The following is a 20,527-nucleotide window of genomic DNA, read 5'->3' as shown; positions in this document are numbered from 1 at the left end:
GCACATACTGGTTACAGCTTACCTCCAACAATGAAACAAAAATATTTGCGATTAATAAGGCTCAAGTACCAACAGATTATTATTTCTTACACACGAGTCCATTTCTGCAAACTGTACAAAGCAATTTACATGCTTTAAATTTCTTTCTTAACATTTTATGCGCTATAAATGTCATAGCAAATACAAACCTTTAGTACTAATAGAGCGGAAGTAGATATTTACGATGCCTCGGCCTTTTAACAGCACGAGACTGCTGTCTAACTCTACTGGATGTGAAACATTAATCCCATGCAGAGAGGCCCTTGCACCAAGGAAAACTTACGGGTTATCATGCACGCAGACTTACCGAATGGGCAAGAATGCTGTTGCTGGGTACAGTTTGGCGGCTGCACTATTCCGTCCGTGGAAATCTCCGCTTTCCAGGCTGGTACTGCAACGAAAAGCACAAGCGGGTTACACGCGCCTGCCGAGCAGACGTTCTTTCGCTCACCGTCTTCCGCTTAACTACGGCCAGGCTTCAGTTGTCGCGCACCCCTCCACAGCTGCTCCCCTCCAGGGGCTCACACCAACCACTAAAGCCCCCCCTTCGGTCTTGTGGGGCTTCCTAAGTTCACTCCTGATCCAACAGCGCTCCGCGAAGTGAGAGAGAATGCGTCACATCACGAACATCAGTTGGATGGATACGAGGCAGACACCCCAGACCAGTTAAATTTCATCCTACACGCATTTCTACGCGATCACTTCAGTGTGGTGCACCGTAAGTACATACTGTCAGTGATGAGCAACAAAATAAACGTTAGGTGACTTCTCATGAGAATTTGCAGTTCATCAAACAGCTACTCCTCGAGGTGATCAAACTTCAAAATACTTTCTAGTACATACACTGTCCACTAAATGTGTTTAGATCTACTTTTTTCTTACTGATGCTCAGTGCGCTAAAATCCTTTAAAGTAGATGTTCAGCAACTATCCCACACGCTCTACGCAAACGCCAGACCGATTACCACTCCGCTTCAGAACCAACACCAACTTAAGATACCAACACATCCAGAACAGTTCACACCATAAACAGAGATTCCCTCTCATTGGCAACTGCTGATCTCTCTATTCAATCGCCAAATGCATTTCGTCTTTCAACAGAAGTACCACAACATGTATGGCTGATTTCTGTTCAATAAGTTGTCCCTGATACGGCGAGGCAAATGAAGAAAACTTACAGTGGAACCTCATTATCCGGCACTCTATATTCCCGACCTCCTAAGATAGTATGATTCTCCGGAAGTAACAGCGGGTACAATCGACAATAACAACCATTAAACTTGAATTCGGCCAACCGCCATCAGTTGACACTGAACTGCTTAGCACTGTATCGCCCCCGTTTGTAAAATAACATCGAAGAGAAAGCAGGTGGTAAGAGTATACCGCCGAAGAAAAAGATGCACTGCATGAAACTGATCAACTGTTGCTGAATTTGGTGTTTTATGTCAGCGATGTCAGACTGGACATATAACCCGAAGGAATCTGATTTCTGGCGAAATTTGTAGGACGTCAAACGGTCTGATTGAGCAGGAGAGTCACCACAGGACATTTTAATTTCCACTGTCTATAATTTTACAAATTTGTAAAAATGTCAGCATTACCAGGAAGAATTCAGGATTCACACTCTTAACAGTGGAAGTTCAAAAATAAAACAATTTTTTTTACTTGTGAAATTTCATCATATTTTCACTTACTATTGGCTGCGTTTGTTGAAGTAAGAGATTCTTCGATGAATTTTGGACATCATATACATCATACTTACAGGTGTCAAACTCTAGAATATTCCTAATCTATTAAAACTGTGGTAAAATTTGAGATAGTTAAAAAACTTTTCTAAAGATGAATTTTAAAATATAACAGATCATTCATTTTTTCATACATTAAATAAATTTTAGAGTTTCATACATCTGAAAGTATGGCTTGTATGCTGTGCGAAATTCATCGATGAGTCTTACTTATGAAGAAAAGTGTACCTATAGCAACAAATGCAGCCGATAGTATGTGAAAAAATTATGAAATTTCAGATGTAAAAAAATGTATTTTGTTATCTACATCTACATCCATACTCCGCAAGCCACCCGACGCTGTGTGGCGGAGGGTACTTTGAGTACCTTTATCGGTTCTCCCTTCTATTCCAGTCTCGTATTGTTTGTGGAAAGAAAGGCTGTCGGTATGCCTCTGTGTGGGCTCTAATCTCTCTGATTTTATCCTCGTGGTCTCTTCGCGAGATATACGTAGGAGGGAGCAATATACTGCTTGACTCTTCGGTGAAGGTATGTTCTCGAAACTTTAACAAAAGCCAGTACCGAGCTACTGAGCGTCTCTCTTGCAGTCTCCCACTGGAATTTATCTGTCATCTCCGTAACGCTTTCGCAATTACTTAATGATCCTGTAAGAAGCGCGCTGATCTCCGTTGGATCTTCTTTATCTCTTCTGTCAACCCTATCTGGTACGGATCCCACATTGGTGAGCAATATTTAAGCAGTGGGCGAGCAAGTGTACTGTAACCTACTTCCTTTGTTTTCGGATTGAATTTCCTTAGGATTCTTCCAATGAATCTCAGTCTGGCATCTGCTTTACCGACCATTTTTTAACTTTCACTGCTACGAGTATAAATCCTGAATCCTTCCTGGTCTTGTTGGCAGTTTTGCGAATTCATTTGTAAAAGTATAGACAGTGGAATTTGAAATGTCCTGTGGTGCCTCTCCTGCTCCAAGTCGGCCCGTTTGACATCCTACCCCCACCCCCTCCCAACCTATGTAATTTTTATCCGATTTTCCTGATTACTGATAATCCGGAAGACTTATGGTCCCATCAAGTTCGGATAAACGAGGTTCCTATGTACGAAGTATTTTTGTACTTCCTTGTAACATAAAAAATGCAATGTCATATAAACAATATGAGGATATTATTTGGTGAGTTGCGAAGAGAATAAGTGACATGAAGTACTGCGATGCCTCCTTTTTATTTCGATTAAAATATATTTCCCTTGTTGATCACAAAAGAGCGCATTAAGTGAGAAGAATATATCGCACCAAATAAGTGCCAAATAAAGGCCGTTTTGTCTGTTGGGAGCATTGTGTTCCGAGCGCTCTTGCGACACCAGCACCACCATCAAGGTGTAGGTTCGACTGCTATATTGATAACATCGCCCTCTGGGGGCGCCAAATTCCTTTCAGGTATATCTCAACCCGCATGACAATCGTTGTGTATCAAAATACGGAAACTATAGCGCCTCAAATGCAGACGTATCTGGCAATAAACCATTATCAATTACGTCAAATGTTAACGTATGAACGGCACCGGATGAGAAAGTGAGAAGATTGCACCGTACAGGGCGCGTAATGCAGTTAAAGCGTCCGAGGTAATCTTATTACAGTGACTGAGAAGCCCTTCACAGCCACGCCACAAACTGGCTCGAAGGAACTGTGTGACGTATAAAGAAAGTCAATACTTCTTGGGAAGCCAGGTTATGTGACAGGAGAAGAGGGGAACAGACTAAATAGGTTTATACATAGACAACTGCAGCAAACGTCCTGAAGAGCACTTAAAGTGAACTTTTTGAAAACAGTGCTGATACAGCCTACTATTCTCTAGGAGCACTGTGGGACACCCCGTTCACTCCTTCCAACTTTGGTGAGATTCTGAGTTTAATCCCTTGCCGATCAAATAGTGACGGTTTAAAGTACCTTCCGTCATGGGGCTGGTAATCTGGCGGTAAAGGGCGTGCCTAGATCGCATGAATCCCTGTCAAGCCACGGATTTTTCAGTCTTCGTTTAAACCTAGACTTCACTTCTCAACGATGTGTGAAACCCGGAAACGTGTTTTGGAATCCACGTCTATCTTTAGGTTCCCTTTCCCCATTTGGAGAACTGGGGTAGTTTAGTGAGACGCAATTTGCCGAAGTGGCGTCCAATATAAAGACTTGCACCAGGCCACTCAGACATGAATCCATCATCATCATCATCATCATGCGTGGAAGATAAGGGGATTAGTGTTCAAAGTCCTCTCGACAATGAGGTCATTAGAGACGGAGCACAAGCTCGGATTAGGAAAGGATGGAGAACGGCATGTGTGTGAAGCAATTTAGAGAGCTCACGGAAAACCTAAATCAGGATAACCGGACACGTGTTTGAACAGTCGTCCTCCCGACAGAGAGTCTCGTGTGCTAACCTAACCAGTGCGCCACCTCGCTCGGTGTCTGGATTCGTACCAGCTACTACTTAGCCAAGAGCACCAGCCCGCCCGTGCCGCCTATAGAAGTGTTGTGTGTTTTGAGGCAGTTTTCCAATCACATCCTTGAACTCGCCAGATCTTAATAATCTCCCAACATACGGATTGCCGCAATTTGTACGACCAGCCATGTTAGGAACCCAACTGTAGTACTTTCGACGAGTACTCATTGTCCGGGGAAGCTAAGCTAACGAGGAAAAACAATCACTGCCTACCGCGACACTGGATCCAATCTGGTGGTGATGCGAGCATGTAACGCGTTAGGGAAAGTATATAAGCTGAGCAGAGATTAACAGGTAATCATTATAGCAACGATACGGGTCGCTAATGTGAAATCCTAGTGCCGTTAAGTGACGTCGGCCAGATTGTTATGGACTGGCGCCTGGACACGATTATCCTTAAAACGGTGAAGTCGATCGGCTGTTCGCGTGCTATTTTATCAATGAAGAAAGGCTGAACGGCGAAATCCCAAATGGGCGATGTGCTGGGCATCGGCACATCATCACAGAATGTGGAGGTAGGCGGCCTGTCCGCGCTGTAAAGCAGAACTGGCGACGGTTTGTGGCAGATTGACGACGGAGTACAATGCTGGAGCAAGTTAAAGTGTTCCTGATCAGACAACCCAAACGACATTGTCAATTACGATTCCAGTGGGCAGGAGATGAACGAGATTGAACCGTGGATCAATGAAAAATGTCGCCTGGTCGGATGAATAGCCTTTGTAATATTAGATTGACTGCCGCGACCAGATACACTGTCGTCCAGGACCTCTGACACATTCCGATGGGGGCAGTATTACGTTATGGGGGAATTCATCTGGGTTACCATGGGAACTGTGGCAGTAAACAGTCACCGTGATAGCTGTGGACTGTGTGAACTTCTTCCTGAACACTTGCATCCCTTCACACTAAGTCTTCCGTGACGACGGTAACACCTTCCAGCTGCCTAACGATCCCTACGCCAAGGTGAGAATTGTGCTTGCAGTGATTTGAGTAGCACGGTGAACAACTCACCGCCGCCTAGTCGTCGTCGTCGTCGTCATTGCTGATCATCGTGGCGCCATGAACCAATGGCGTCCATCCCGGACAGTTACCAGCTTTTCTCAGACCAGAGATATCTACCCACCCACATGCTCGCTGTTCTTCCCTCCTGCCTCCTGGCCTCGATGTTGCCTTCAAATGGTTCAAATGGCTCTGAGCACTATGGGACTCAACTGCTGTGGTCATAAGTCCCCTAGAACTTAGAACTACTTAAACTTAACTAACCTAAGGACAGCACACAACACCCAGACATCACGAGGCAGAGAAAATCCCTGACCCCGCCGGGAATCGGACCCGGGAACCCGGGCGTGGGAAGCGAGAACGCTACCGCACGACCACGAGATGCGGGCCCGCTGTTGCCTTCCATGCTTATTTACTGTATCTTCCTATCTCTTCACACAATATGGCCAAAGGACTGGATTTCTTTTTTCTTGACAGGAGAAAGGCGTCTACTGGGTCGCTCAGTAATGGCCAAATTTGTTCTTTCGCTACATTTTATGCGCAGCTTCCTACGCCAGCACAAACGCTCAAATGCATCATCAATGCGCTGCTCTTTCTGGCCTTAATGGCTCATGTTTCGCAAACGTAAAAGACCGGAAATGCGAGTGTTTTAACAAGCCAGACCTTTGCGAACTGCTCCATAGCCACTCGCCCTGGCGGCGTGATCCTCCTTATATCTTTACAGCTTCCCGTGTCACAGATAGTTGGCAGAAGACAGGTGAAAGAACGCATCACGACCAGTTCATTTAATCTGTGAGCTGAACCTGTGTTCCTCGATCAGTTACCATGAGTCTGGACTTCCTGAGATTGATGTCTAATCCGTATGACTATGTCCTTCACTTCTGTTAGTAGCTCAGCAAGTTTATTTTCGCTGTTGTCTAAAAGCACAGTTCAATCAGCAAATCTGAGATTGTTAAGAGGTCTACCATTGAGATACCTTTAGTCCTATCAAGAGCATTCTTAATGGCATGGTCTGCTGAGATGCTTTAGTTGGGCGACAAGAGCACAACCTTGTATAACATCTTTTGATACACTACAGATATCAGACGTTCCAGCACTTGTCTTCACAGCTGCAAGGTGATAAACAGCACTTACTAGAAGTCGATACAGTACATGTGGCGGGACACCGAACTCTGTAAGGAACTGCCAAAGCTTTTCCCAGACAACAGCGTCAAAGTCAAGCAAGCAGATGAAACACACAACTCATGTCTCCATTATTTCCCGTATGTTGAGAATCTCAGGCGGTTCAAGATGTGGAGCAAATGCTTGTTTGGGATACAAGAGCAATAGCCCGGCAGTTGGAGCAGTTTCTGCCTGACCATTCATGTAGGGGGACGAAGAGACTTTGACCAGTCTTCTGGCCACTCCCCATTTTCCTATATTCTTTAACACAATGGATGCAGCGCATCAGCACCTACCAGCCCCATTTCTTTGATCATCTCTCAGATATATTGTCTAGACCATGGGATTTCGAGTTCTGCATATGTCTGGACTGCTTACTCTATTTCGCAGTCTAAGGTTGAAGGTTCAGATATAGGTTGCTAAATTGTTTTACTATCTGTACTGCTGTTAATACCAGAATAAACTATTTCACAGCGTCATCCCTGTCTTCGACAACATTCTCATCGTCTACCACCCACGTAAGAGGATAGTAGTTCATATCTTTACCACCAAATTCCCCCGACCTGAACCCGATGAAACATGTGGGACGCTACCGTGTGACAGCTCCGAGCCTTAAATCAACGGGCCATCATTTACAGGAACTGCGTGACCTGTGGGTAGGCATCTGCGACCTCACACATTCAGAAACCTAAGGACTTGTTGAATCCACGCCACAGGCTACTATACAGCGTTCCGAAGGTGGAACAACACCCTATTAGGCGGTTGGTCATAATGCTTAGGAGAATCAGTGGACGTTGAGTGCATTTCTTATTTCTAGCACAAGAAGAATTGACAGTTCTACAATTTACATTTGGAGTAAAACAAAAGATAACTTTAGCAGTCGTCGTATTCAGTTTTCGAATCGCAAGCGTTGCGACTGTAGTTTGTTGTTCGTAACTACTGCACTGCTAGTGGCAAGTGCAAAATAAAAGGATATTGTGATCTAACTGACAACCTGAGTGGCAGCTTATCGTTCAGAACACTTTTGCTTCCTTTTCTATCTATCATGGGTTGCCTCACGAAGTACTTCAACAATTTTTACAGTGTTGGGGGAGGAGGGTTATGCACTCAATGATGATGCTGACTGAACTGCGATCCCAAGCACGCGAGACGTGACCCGTCTTTCAAGGAATTACTAAGTGGGAAGCATTTATTACTCGCGTGAACAGACGGCAATTTATAATTACTAACAAACACACAGTGCGCTCTTATGAACGAGGCAGTTCACGCCCTCAACAGTACGTACCTCCTCTCTCCGTATTTGTCGCCATGGAAAAAAAGGTCAATTAAAATGTAAAACGCATTCCTCTGAACAAGGCAGGCAGAAAATATTCATGCAGAAAAAAGCAATATCACTGAAAAAATTTTGCGCTGCGAGCATGTGCTAAAAATATAAATTACACATTCGTTCGTAAAATGAATGTCAGTGTCATAAATTCAAAATGTTCGACATTGTGTGCTGCCAAGTTTAAAAATGTCAAAACTTTAAAACCATCTTATTTGAACAACACATGTCTGTTTATACGGTAAAAAAGTAAAAGCTAAATGCTTACTGAACTTCTTATTCAATCACAAACATGCCAGCACACACATCAGCATGCGATGTAAGACGTATACACGACATAATTTTCTGCAGAAACTTACCTATTCGTAATGGGGACTAGATTATTTAGCAAGCTTACTATTCGCTGGAACAGCTTACTCACCAGTAACACTAGAATGCATTTTCAACCAACAAAGTTGTTCTATAAGGTTGTAATTACGAAACTACGTGCTAGTCAATTTATGTTACCTCATCGAATGTATGAATGTCACGATTATTGTGCTGAAGTGTAAATAGTTACGTATACGGTTATAATAGTAATTACGTTTCGCGTTGGCTACTGCTAGCATTAACACCACTAACGCAGTATACCGTTTTCCCGAGGTATTGCTTGTGTCTCACATTACGGCTTGGGGTGTAATCTCTCTGCTGTTACGTTGTATTTGCCTGTTCGACGTATTGTCAATGTTTCTATTTTGCCACGTAGCGGAACGGTTTAAGCGAGAGAGTCAACACCACGACCTGAATAATTTGTTCCTATTACTGGTCGCCTACGACTGTTTCATACGGTGTCCAGAAAGTAACTCTCAGACATATCAACTGAAAAAGTAGAGTGCGCTGGTATATACGGAAATATCAAAGCCAATATTTATTACAATTTTAAGCCATACTGGTAGTTATTAGACCACGACTCAAAATTTATGAACTTTTTTTTTTTCAGAAACTGCTACCAGCAACGAATTCTTTAACTTCCTTGATTTTTGAAAAATGCAACATCCTTCGCGTTTTAAATCAGGCAAATAACTGTTAATACAAAATTGTGGAAAAACCTAATAGAAAATAAGGCTCAGGAACATCTTCCCTTAATGATATCTATCCACAGTAGTTCGTATTTTTCTGTGCGTCTAATGTTATCTTTGTTTATTCCAAGATTGCATTCTCACATATACTATACTGTCTGAAGAATTCAAATATCACCACCATTCTCCAATAGACAAACGCCTCTAAGCTATAATTTGAAGAGACCCATCCATTTAGCTCAGCTACCTGTTACATACGTACCTATATATCCAGAACTAGCTGTTTCCAGAGTTCCAGTTTTTACGTAGAAATTCGTCAATGGAATAGTAGTATTCCAAGAGAAATGATGTTAATTAAAGATTTAAATATTGTTTTCCTATCAGACATTTTACGTTATTGGGCAAAAGATCAAATATTTTTGTCTTTGCGTACTGGCTCATTTCTGAGCCACTGACAGCTATAATAATAGTCATTTTCCCCCCTGGTGTTGGATGTATGGAAGTCACTGTTCTCAAACTGTGATGGATTATGTATGACGTAGTTCATTATGTGACGTCGCAGTTAAAATGCCTCCCTCCTTGGAGAGGTACCTACACGACGTCCGTGGGTGAATACCAAGTTATTCTTATTGGTCGCTTTTATGCAATAAACACTATTTTGTTAACTGTTGAGTTACTCCAGAAAATTATTCTATGGGACATTATTAAGTCTAAATATAAAAAATATGTCCAGAGGTTGATTCGTTTGAAAGATTAGCAATTACATGAACATTTGCTGAACTTGTTTGAGAAGCTAAGTAATATGCTTTTTCCAATTTAAGTTTTATTCAATATGCACACCCAAACATTTGGAGCATTCTACGCCAAATACCGACTCCTGCTCCTGTGCTACATCAATTACTGGTGTGACTATTTGTTGGTGTGAACCGAATTAGTTTTTTTCTTCAAAATTTAGCGATAGTCCATTCTCTGAGTGCTAGTTCATTTTTTGGAGAACATCATTTACAATCTCTGTTTTCTCTCTAATGGGACTTCTTAGTGCCAATATCGCCTTCAGAAAGCACAAATTCTGCTTCTTGAATGTTGAGGGTCATTCACATACAAAAGGAATAGGAGGAATAGATCCACAACTGGACCCTGTGAGAGTCTCCGATTTCTCCCGAGTCACTAAAATTTTCTACACTTCAGACATTGTTTGAATTATTCGGCACAGCCTGTTGTGATCTGTTTCTTAAATATGATTCAAATTAGCTGTTTTGCAAGTCATTAATTCCATAAAACTTTACTTTTTCTGAGAGAGTAACAAGATCTACACACTCAAATGCCTTTCGCAGGTCACAAGAAATATCAACTGGCGATATTTTATTATTCACGGCTTGTACAATTTGATGAGTGAATGTAGGAACTGTAGGAACAGCATTCTCAGTGGAGCAACCCTTGTGGAATCTCAATTGCGATATGCTAAATAAGTTGTTCCTACTTTAAGGCTGAGACTGCTCTTTAGTCCACACCTTTTCCGCTTTTCGAGTATTTTGGAAGAATGTCAGTAACGAAATTTGTCGGTAATTGTTAAAGTCTTTGTCACCTTTCCTATGGAGAGGTTTAACAACTTCACGTTCCATGCCTGTCTGGAAAAAGTTCCTGTGCCAGTGATGCATTCCACTGATCGCTAAGGACATCACTTATTAAGTTGGACTTCAGCTAAGGATACTGGTGCTGTTCCTAGTCGCTTGAAGTATTGTGGAATCACATTTTTAATGTATTCTCATCGTTATTCAACTGAACCATATATCCTAATTTTGCTGCTACAATTATAAAGTCACTTAACAGATTCTCATGCTTGTTCAGCTGAATCATTTAATGCTACTTCTGCTGCTTTTGAAGTCATTAAAAGTGACGTCAACTTATGAATTATCAGTCGCAACACTGTCACTTCTACAATGACTGACTGTTCTGTCTCCCGTCTGACAATATCCCCAAGTTTTTATCTTATTACCTGCATTATTTATTCCTGTCACATGTGTATGCTTTGGACATTTTAATGACTTTCTTTATAATACTAGAAAACTTCCTGCAATATGCAATTACATTTATATAAATTTCCCTCTTCCCTTTGCACGGCATTTTAATTTCCTTAGTTATCCAAAGTCTACTTTAATGGGTCTTCTGGAGAATTTTTTTAGGAAATCAACTTCAATTTGACATTAGCATCTCATCACTCCTTTCAACATTGCTTTGTATGAACCTGCCTCAGGGCAATAAGATGCCATCTTATTTCCATCAATTGTCCATCATGATCAGATAGTCCGTTAATAATTTGGTACACAATTTTCTCAGCATGAGCCCCCTGGCTAAAATGTTAAGAATTAGTGTCCTATCTACAAGTCAAATACTCTTGTTTATAACACCTACCGTTCAACATAGGATTCTACAAAATAGGGTCTGAAAATGGAAAGTAATGCACGTCACAACGAAAATTTGTTGTCCGAGACATTTAAATCAGAATCTAGGTTCTACTGAACATACGAAGCATTAGGATGAGCCATATTATAATTAAAAACAGGTTTACGAAGAGGTGAAGAATGAAATTTTTGGGGATAAAGAAAACCCAGAAAATCAACAAGAACAGTCTGTCAACTGCACTAGTCTGCAAATTGATACTCCTGCCAAGCAAGGTAGTGGTCGACGAAATTTGTATTTTTAGGTATAGGAGGGTGTACGCGGTTTTAATGATGACCTCGAAAACATTAAGTTACGTAATTAGTCTGAGGGTACATGCCTGCAGTTTTTGTACGCACTGAAATCCTTACGCCACCGTGCCATCTCACGACGCTCGATGAGCGAAAATGATATGGCGCCACGAATCTCCACTTTATTCATGGGCTGCGCCATTTATTTTTGCCTTTCTTGCGGTGAGGTAAGGTGCTGCGCCGTGAGGATTTCAATGTGTATTTAACTTTTTTCACTATGACGTTTACTGTGTCTGCTATACTCTAAGAAGAACGTACATGCTTTCACTTACCGCCATAAAATATTTGATACCATAATTATAGGTGTAAGTACAATTACCACAATCAAAATCTTAAGTTTCGCTGATTTATAACTCTTCAACAGGAAGGAATACGGCAAATACTATATTATTGAAATCAATTTTAGGATGCAGGAAACATTGTCAGGATTACCATCAACACTACACAAATGACATTTATTGCTACAGGGTTCTTCAGTTTGCATGAGACGATTTACCCCGCAAATTACGAAAGAGAATGGCGACTATTTACGTCTATATTCAGGTAACGCTGCCTAAAATAGCGTCACGTAAGCGCTGCGGAGAGCCGGTAAAAAATCCATACTGCAAGTCGGGCCTTAATCCAAAGTGCTTGTTATTACCATGCACCCAACGAAACAAATGAAATTAGTTCTGGAACAATATGAGAACTAGGAACGTCTGCTTTATAGTGAGAAAGCGTTGAGATGGAAGACCACGCCTCGTGTTAACTGCTACCAAGCGCGAGGCAGGCAAGAACTAACGGTCACTTTCACTGCGGCAGCCCGCAGTGGCGCCCAGAGCAGGCTAGTGGGGCTTCTTGTTCCGCCAGTCTGCGCTGCAAAAAGAACAGGAATATGAGCGGCGTTCCGAGCCTGCTTCTTTATATGGATCTGCAGAGCGGGCCAAAGCTGCAGGCAAGGACCTCCCGCCACCGGTCCTTCAGCTGCCACAGCTAGCTATACTTTTTGGGGAGGGGGTTACTGGGAGACATCCGCTGAAAATGCAAGCTACAGGAAAGTGTCATGCGAAACACGTTACCTGAAGGAGGAAAAAAAAAACCAACAACAACAACAACACTGAAGCACCGTGAAGACGAAGTCGGATTTGAATGAACTTCATTTACGTACACACCATCGGTTATTACGTAAATTACTCTTGCTATTCTCTGTAACACGTGGAACGGCCATCATGCGTTAGTGCTGTTTGTGTTTAGTGTTTGAGGGACACGAACAGCATGTATGTTAATTATTCACTGCACGTCACGAAGATGATGCGCCCTCTTATGGGAGAGCGTTGATTACAAATGTGTGTGAATGGGGCCCTATTTTGTATCTCCATTTGGCCGGCTGGTGGAGTCGTGCAATGTCCAGATTTGAGGAGCGTTCGGATGTGACAGTGGAGCGACGTTTGACTGCCATGTCTGACCACCACAATGCAAAATCTCAATATTATGCGCCAATCACATCGTAACCCTTTCACGGCTGCGTGTGGCATTTAAGAACAAATAAATGACTCGCTGCAACATTTTGGCATCTCGCAACTGCTGCTCTACAGAATTACCGTCCGATGCGTAGGCTGCCACAATGCCTTAACACAAACGGCTGCGTTAGCAGTTTTGTAGTGTCCGAGAAGGAAGGGCTGTTTATGAGTGACATCACATAGATCGCGGTCCTCCACTACATTGCCTGACCGTCAGCGACTGTGGTAAACCTGGCAAGCTATTCCATTCGTCCAGTCTTTGTGGAGAGGAATAGCGGTGTTGCTCCAGGCATCATGGTGAAGGATGTGACGTTCATGCCCTCTGTCTACTTGTTACTTTCATCATTTTGCCAGTATGTTTTAATGTACTGTATAGAAAGATTAAGGTCGCTGTAAGCTAGCAAGGTGCGGCACGCAGATAGTCGCGGAGCGTGAGAACGATGGGGTGACGAGAAGCCTTACGGTGGCGGTACCTACAGACACTTCGGGGATTCGATTCACCTAAGGGGCTTGGCACCAACAAGCGTATCTTTCATTATTTACATTTACTGTTTGAATGTTAATATACATCTCCAGCTGTACTGCTGACGTTACCTGCACTTTGGAAACTTGTTAATAATTTCAATAATTCATTTCATACTCAGAAACAAACTGCAAATTTCATGAACTATTGATAAGGCATGGATAAATGATGGCATCCTCTTGGGTAAAATATGCCGGAGGTAAAATAGTCCCCCATTCCTATCTCCGAGCGCTGGGGACTACTACGAAGGGTGTCGTTATCAGAAGACAGAAACTGGCATTATGCGAATCGAAGCGTGGAATGTTAAATCACAAAAGGGTAGGTAGGTTAGAAAATTTGAAAACGGAAATGGATAGGTTAAAGTTAGATATAGTGGGAGTTAGTGAAGCTCGTTGGCATGAGGAACACGACTTTTCGTCAGGTGAATAGAGTTACAAATACAAATCGAACAGGCGTAATGCAGGAGTAGGTTTAATAATGAATAAAACAATAGGAATGCGGATAAGCTACTATGAACAGCACAGTGAACGCATTATTGTTACCACGATAGACACGAAACCCGCATCCACCACAGTAGTATAAGTTTATATGCCAATTAGTTTCGCAGATGACACTAGAAATGCGAGAGAGAGAAAATGTGTATATTCAAACAACTAAGGGAGACGAAAATTTAATATAGTCATGGGTGACGAATTCTATAGTAGGAAAAACGAAGAAAAGGAAAAATAGTAGGTAAATATGGACTGGGGGAAAGTAATGAAAGAGGAAGCCGCCTGGCGGATTTCTGCATAGAGTATAATTTAATCATCGTTAACTCTTTGTTTAAGAATCATGAAAGAAGGTTATATACGTGGAAGAGACCTTGAGACACCGGAAGGTTTCAGAATGGTTAAGTAATTGTTAAGAGATTTCGTGACTGGATTTTAAATTTCAAGACATTTCCAGGGGCAGATGTGGAGTCCGACAACAATTAGTCTGTTATGAACTGTACATTAAAACTGAAGACACTTCAAAACGGCAGGAATTTAAGATCATACGATCTCTGGATACCTGAGGTTGTAGAGTGTTTCAGACAGTTTTAGGGAACGATTGACAAGGACAGAGGAAAGGAATACAATAAAAAAAAAAAGAATTGGAAGCTTTGAGAGATGAAATAGTGAAGGCATAGAGGATCAAGTAGGTAAAAAAAATGAGAGCTAGTAGAGATCCTTGGGTAACAAGAGATGCTGAATTTAATTGATGAAAGGAGGAAAGACAAAAAATGCAGTAAATGAAGCAGGCGAAACGGGATAAAGAAGTTTTTCACAGAAGTGCAAATGGCTAAGCGGGAATGGCTAGAGGACAAATAAAAGGATTTAGAAGCATATTTCACTATAGGGAAGATAGATGCCACCTACAGGAAACTTTCAGACCTTTGGAGAACAGAGAATCACCTGTATGAATATCAACAGCTCACATGGAAAACCAGTCCTAAGCAAAGATGGGAAAGCTGAAAAAACAGTGTATAGAGTGTCTATACAAGGCAGATAACCTTTAAGGCAATATTACAGAAATTGAAAAGGGCACAGATAAACATGAGATGGAAGCTACGATACTGAGTGAAAAATTTGACTAAGCACTGAAAGATCAAAGTCGAAACAAGGCCCCGGGAGTAGAAAACATTCCGTTAGAACTACTGATAGCCAGCCATGGCAGAATTCTTCCATCTGGTGAACAAGATATGAGACAGGCGAAATACCTTCAAACTTCAAGAACAATATAATAATTCCAATTGCAAAGAAAGCAGGTACTGACAAGTGTGAAAATTACCGAATTATCAGTTTAGTAAGTCACGGTTGTAAAATACAGAAGAATGGAAAACTAATAAAGGCATACCTCGGGGGAGATCAGTTCGATTCTAGGGAAATGTAGGAACACGCTAGAGATTACTGATCCTACGACTTCTCACGTAAGATATGTTAAGGAATGGCAAACCTACGTTTACAGCATTTGCAGACTTAGAGGAAGCTTTCTGACAATGTTGACGGGAATACTCTTCTAAATTCTGAGAAACCAGGACTCGCACACAAAAATTTAAGTGCTCGTTTTTCCCGCGCGCCGTTTGAGAGTGGAACGGAAAGAGACATCTTGAAGGTGGTTCACTTAACCCTCTGCCAGGTACTTTATTGTGAATAGCGGAGTAATCACGTAGTTGTAGATGTAAGACGTGCAATCTCGTGGAAAAGGGAATAATTTGTCGGAAATTGCCTTGATGACTTACATGTGCAATCTCATGACAATCTTACTATTATGTATAGGAGTCTACGACCGGTTCCTGGAGTGGGGGGGGGGGAAATTAATTATGTCTGAATTGTGATTTCGCGTAGTGAAGGAACAATTTGTTAAAAGTTGCCTAGGAGAACGTACAAGCATGATCTCGTGCATCATGAAACTTTGCTGTGAGTATGAGTAGCAGACTGAGCCATTAGTTTCCTGTTCTCATTTTCGCTGCGTTGAGATATTCTCATCTAGCCACTGTTATGCATAGTTGACTGCATGCACCGGTTGTGTGTCAGCGGCCGGCGAAGTGCAAATCAATCGGTACGACGACTACTACTATAGTCACCTTCGCTAAGATATGAGGCAAAGTTGTCTCCAGTTGTACTAAAAGGGTTGCCGATGTTACTTTCAGAAATCCACTGTGTATGTTGATCTACGTATATCTTTCTGGTGGAATGTCTTACATTCAGGAACCCAGCACGTTGTCCCTGAAGGTTACAATTTTTACTCTTTGGGGAAACAACTGATAAGACACTTGACTTCCCTTGCGTTAGGAAATAATTTGGCCATCTGCATGGATGTTAATAAATATTACTCTTGGCGTACACTCAAATATTACAGTCATTGGATAGGATTTCTTGTCACGGTTGGTAGTGTGAGGAAACTGACTGTACAACGGGACGTCACGTACACCCTGGGTAATCATGTTATTACCTGTAAGGTGACAGTGCGTGGTGTCATTTTTGAATACGATAATGCTCGTCCAAATGGCACGCGTGTGCATGAACTGCCTACGTGATGTGATGCACACCGTGGCCAGCAAAGATCCTCAGATCTGCCCCCGATGGAGCATTTATAGGACCAGATCGGACAACTCCGTCCCAGAACCCGTATCCAGGATATCAAAGACCAGTTACAACGCTTGTGACCAGCTTGCCTCAGGAGAGGCTACAGCGACTTTATGACACCCTCCCCAACCATATCAGTGCATGCATTCAAGGCCATAGTGTGTACGAAGTCATTATGACATGTGGGCTCACACTGACAAGTTCTTTGTATATTTGAGTATCTGGTAAGTGCTGAATTAACACCACGTATCCTTTAAATCCGTCAAGTTTATTTCTTTTCCTCCTCCCTTGTGGATGATTCTCACTTTCTGTCCGACAATGCAGCATGGTAAGAAACTTTACACTTTATGCTCAGAACTATCTTGCTTTTTACAGAGATAGATTGATCAAGCGCTGTTCGTTTTGAATGAACATTTTCCCCTGTATTATCTTTGTAATCACTGGTCTTATCAAATGGTGATTTTCCTCAACACAGATGGGAGCAATTTGCGAATTGCCAATTGACAAGCTACTACGCTTTACTAAGCATGAATTTCCCCTTTCCAATGATTTATATTATTGCCTAATTTCTGGTTTATTCAGCTGTTGAGACAGAACGCTGTGTGGGCATGACCATGCACACGACAGTTTTGAGACTAAAATTTTTTAAATCACTAACCTGAGAGGACGTATTTCCCGGACACAACACGCATTATTGCGCTCTGCATAAATGTGTCTGTAAGCACAAGATCGCCTTCACTCTGTTTAGGATTTATTCATGGCTTTGTTTGAGTAAGCTTGAAAGTATTAGTTTTTTAGTATACAGGTGCAGTTTTCTGAATACATTGAATTTATTAATGTTACAAGTATATAGTTTATTTCATTACGGATAAGTATAATGAGCTGCGTGTCAGATATGAGACAAGCTGTATAGGCAGTTTGTTTCACCTCTCTTCAACAGACGATAAAACCATTCACGGGCTATGCCCTCCGCGAAGTGATGCATGATACAAATACAACATAGCAAAATACCTTTTGCCATAGTGGTGGTCTTCAAAGAAACTTTGTAAGATCTGTCAGAAGTTTTGACTGTTTAAGACTTAGTCTTCATGACCGCTACCAGAATCCTGAGAAGCCCATTAACTGCATAATCTGGGCCAGAATATCCAAGACAACGTTTGTATCACTTACTACACTATATTTTGTTATCTCTGATGCAGCGGCAACGTTCAATGAAGCAAATTTTTCAAGGTGTGGATTCCTGAAAATATTGCTACAACTTGTTGGTGGTTCCACAGTGAAATTCAGAAATTTCTGTAGTTTTTCTTGCTTTAAATTGATTTTTAGCTCCACGCGCGAAAAAAGTTAAGTAGCTGATATTACACAACTGTCTGCAACCCTATTCAATGGAACCGCCGCAATTTACCAAAATTGCTAATTGGTTCGACAAAATTATATACCATAGCCTACTTAAAGTTGCTAAATTAATTTGTGTGTGTGTGTGGGGGGGGGGGGGGGAGGTGGAGCATCTAGCAGCGTAGAACAATGTTCGACAACAAATTGCTGTCCTAAGGGGAACTCGGCGGCCTGAGAGAGTTCTGCAACACTACCGACCAGTCCACAGTTTCCGAAGTATATTTCAGAGGAAAAAAAAGTGTGTATCACCACCATCCTCCGTCCTTGCCACAACGTGGCTCTTATGCGCCCGGTGTACACGTTCTTTGTATTTTCTGTGGTCCGACTTACGTCGTCGGGGCCACACTCAACCGACGACATCAGATAATCAACAAATTAACATGTGCGGTACTATGCTATAGGGCCTACACGCAACGGTCTACTTCGAAATTATGCATTTCCCAGGCTTGATCTCTGTTGCGTATGCACAACCTGACAAGTCGTCTGATGAACGAACGTCCAATACACCATTGTCTATTAGCAGTTTCATTATCAATCACTTAACACACATTATTAACGGCAGCCAACGAAGCTCACAGTTTCCGTGAAACACCTTGCTAGCCAAGACGTATCACAATATTCGCTTTAAAGGTCGTTTCTAAAGCAGATTGCCTTCTCTACAGTCTTTATTAGTCATCTCTAATGATAAAATCTATAACTGCAATGTCACATGATTAATATTCACAGTACAAAACGCAGCCTGTTGCATAAAAAATACGGGAATTGTATGCGGAGTGTTATTTAGAGCGACACTATGTAACTAGGCAGGATGAGAGCGATGTATCTGAACACCAATGTAAACACATCAAATGATCGTGTCCTTTGTAAACACATTTAACAACATTTTAAACAGACGTGCCCAGGGCCCATTTAAATAAAAATATTGCACTCACTAAACGTTACGGGAACCACCACTGACTAGTTAACTTCAGTGATTAAAATTTCTGCTTTAATTGCAGAATTCACTGGTATTGGAACTTCCTTTAAGACAGAAACGTTTCACTTCGTCCGTGAGCTTCACTGGCATCTGATATGTTGTTACGAACAGTGTACCTAAGCAGTACTATCAGCTACGGAATGAAAAGGCATATTCGTTTCCGATTATCAAATAATTCTACACGAAGCAGGAGACAACCTGTAACAAGCTGTATGTTCAATGCAAAATTGTGGCAACTGTTGGATAAGTATACTCTTTGAAAGCAAACAACGGTTTCCAAACAATATTCCCCAGAAAGTCTTCAGTCTGATCTCTGACTAGTGTCTAAATATCGATAATAGTCAGTACGGCATAACAAACTAGCGCTTACATAATTATGAGCAACCAAGTTAACGTTTGATGCAGCGTACAGGGTAGACGGAGGAGACCTATCTGGAGTAATATATCGACTCATTGTATAGTTGATAACCACGTAGCCGAAAGCGTAACTAAGACGAAAAGGCTTTCAGCCCAATTCAGGACTGCTGATTGTTACCTAAATAAGGGCGGCAAAGAGTCTGATGAGATACATGGAGAGTTGCGAGCAACTTTGACCAGAAGGCACACAATACAGTAGCTGCAGCGCATTCATCACACGAGCCAGAAGCTCGCCAAAGAAAACTTACAGCGAGAAAAGCAAGCGACGACCTTGGCAACTAGTGTTAATGTCCTCCCGCGCGCCACTGAGGTTGCCTTGGCCGTCTGCTCATTGCCTTTCTTCGAGGAGGCACGCTGCGGTCGCTGCGTCCGCAGGCAGGATGGTGCTCAGTAGCTCGGACACAAAGGCACACCGATTAAGTCACACGAGTATGACGGTTTCGGTTTCTTTTCCAGTGTACTGTTGTAAAAATGAAGGTCTCCTATACTGTATCTCTTGAGCTTTTAATCAAAAGGCAATATGGTATCGAGGTACATGTGCAACAGCTTTTTGTAGTCACGACAGTGCTGGTAACGTCGTCGTCGCATCTTCCCCAAGGGCCGATAACGATATGAACGCACTTGGTGCTCAGATACATTCTTTTCCAGTTTTGGGACTGTGATACGCAGGAAGTGGTGGTGGTAATGCAACACACGAGAAATAACGCTGATCACTAGCCTCCAAGCTTAATGTTAAGTTTTAAAATGAAGCCACAACCTATGTGGAGTTGATCGCCCAGATATAGCTATATTGTAATCTCAAACTTAAGCAAGCGAGTGTCCTTATGCTGCCTTAAGCAGGCCCCGGCAAGCAATATTTCGTTTCATCTTTCGCCGAACTGGGGAAAAATACTGACACTGCTACGATGTGCGTACCGCAAACAAAGAATATGACTACTAGGGGAAATTTACTCAGGGAAGTAATACACAAATTTTCGGAAGTAGCAAAATGCTGCAGTTTGAGTGGGAAGTCAACAACTATCATTTTGAAAATATTGTGCCATG

At 42.0% G+C, this 20,527-nt stretch overlaps 1 protein-coding gene across 4 annotated transcripts in view; it reads right to left on the bottom strand.

The window, feature by feature from the left end:
• The window catches only part of LOC126200980 (RNA-binding protein Musashi homolog 2), a 119,841-nt gene that overhangs the window by 22,613 nt on the left and 76,701 nt on the right, over positions 1-20,527 (bottom strand). For 3 of the 4 annotated variants that reach the window (XM_049936753.1, XM_049936750.1, XM_049936752.1), the window contains exon 2: positions 347-430. The exons of the other annotated variant lie outside the window; for it this stretch is intronic. The gene's annotated coding sequence lies outside the window, so the exon portion shown is untranslated. The remainder of the gene's footprint in view (positions 1-346; positions 431-20,527) is intronic. 4 annotated transcript variants of the gene reach the window in all.

Source organism: Schistocerca nitens, chromosome 1, assembly GCF_023898315.1.
Source record: "Schistocerca nitens isolate TAMUIC-IGC-003100 chromosome 1, iqSchNite1.1, whole genome shotgun sequence".
Taxonomy (NCBI): Eukaryota; Metazoa; Arthropoda; class Insecta; order Orthoptera; family Acrididae; genus Schistocerca; species Schistocerca nitens.
Note: the sequence above shows the minus strand (reverse complement) of the source record. Positions and strands in the feature narration are given on the sequence as shown.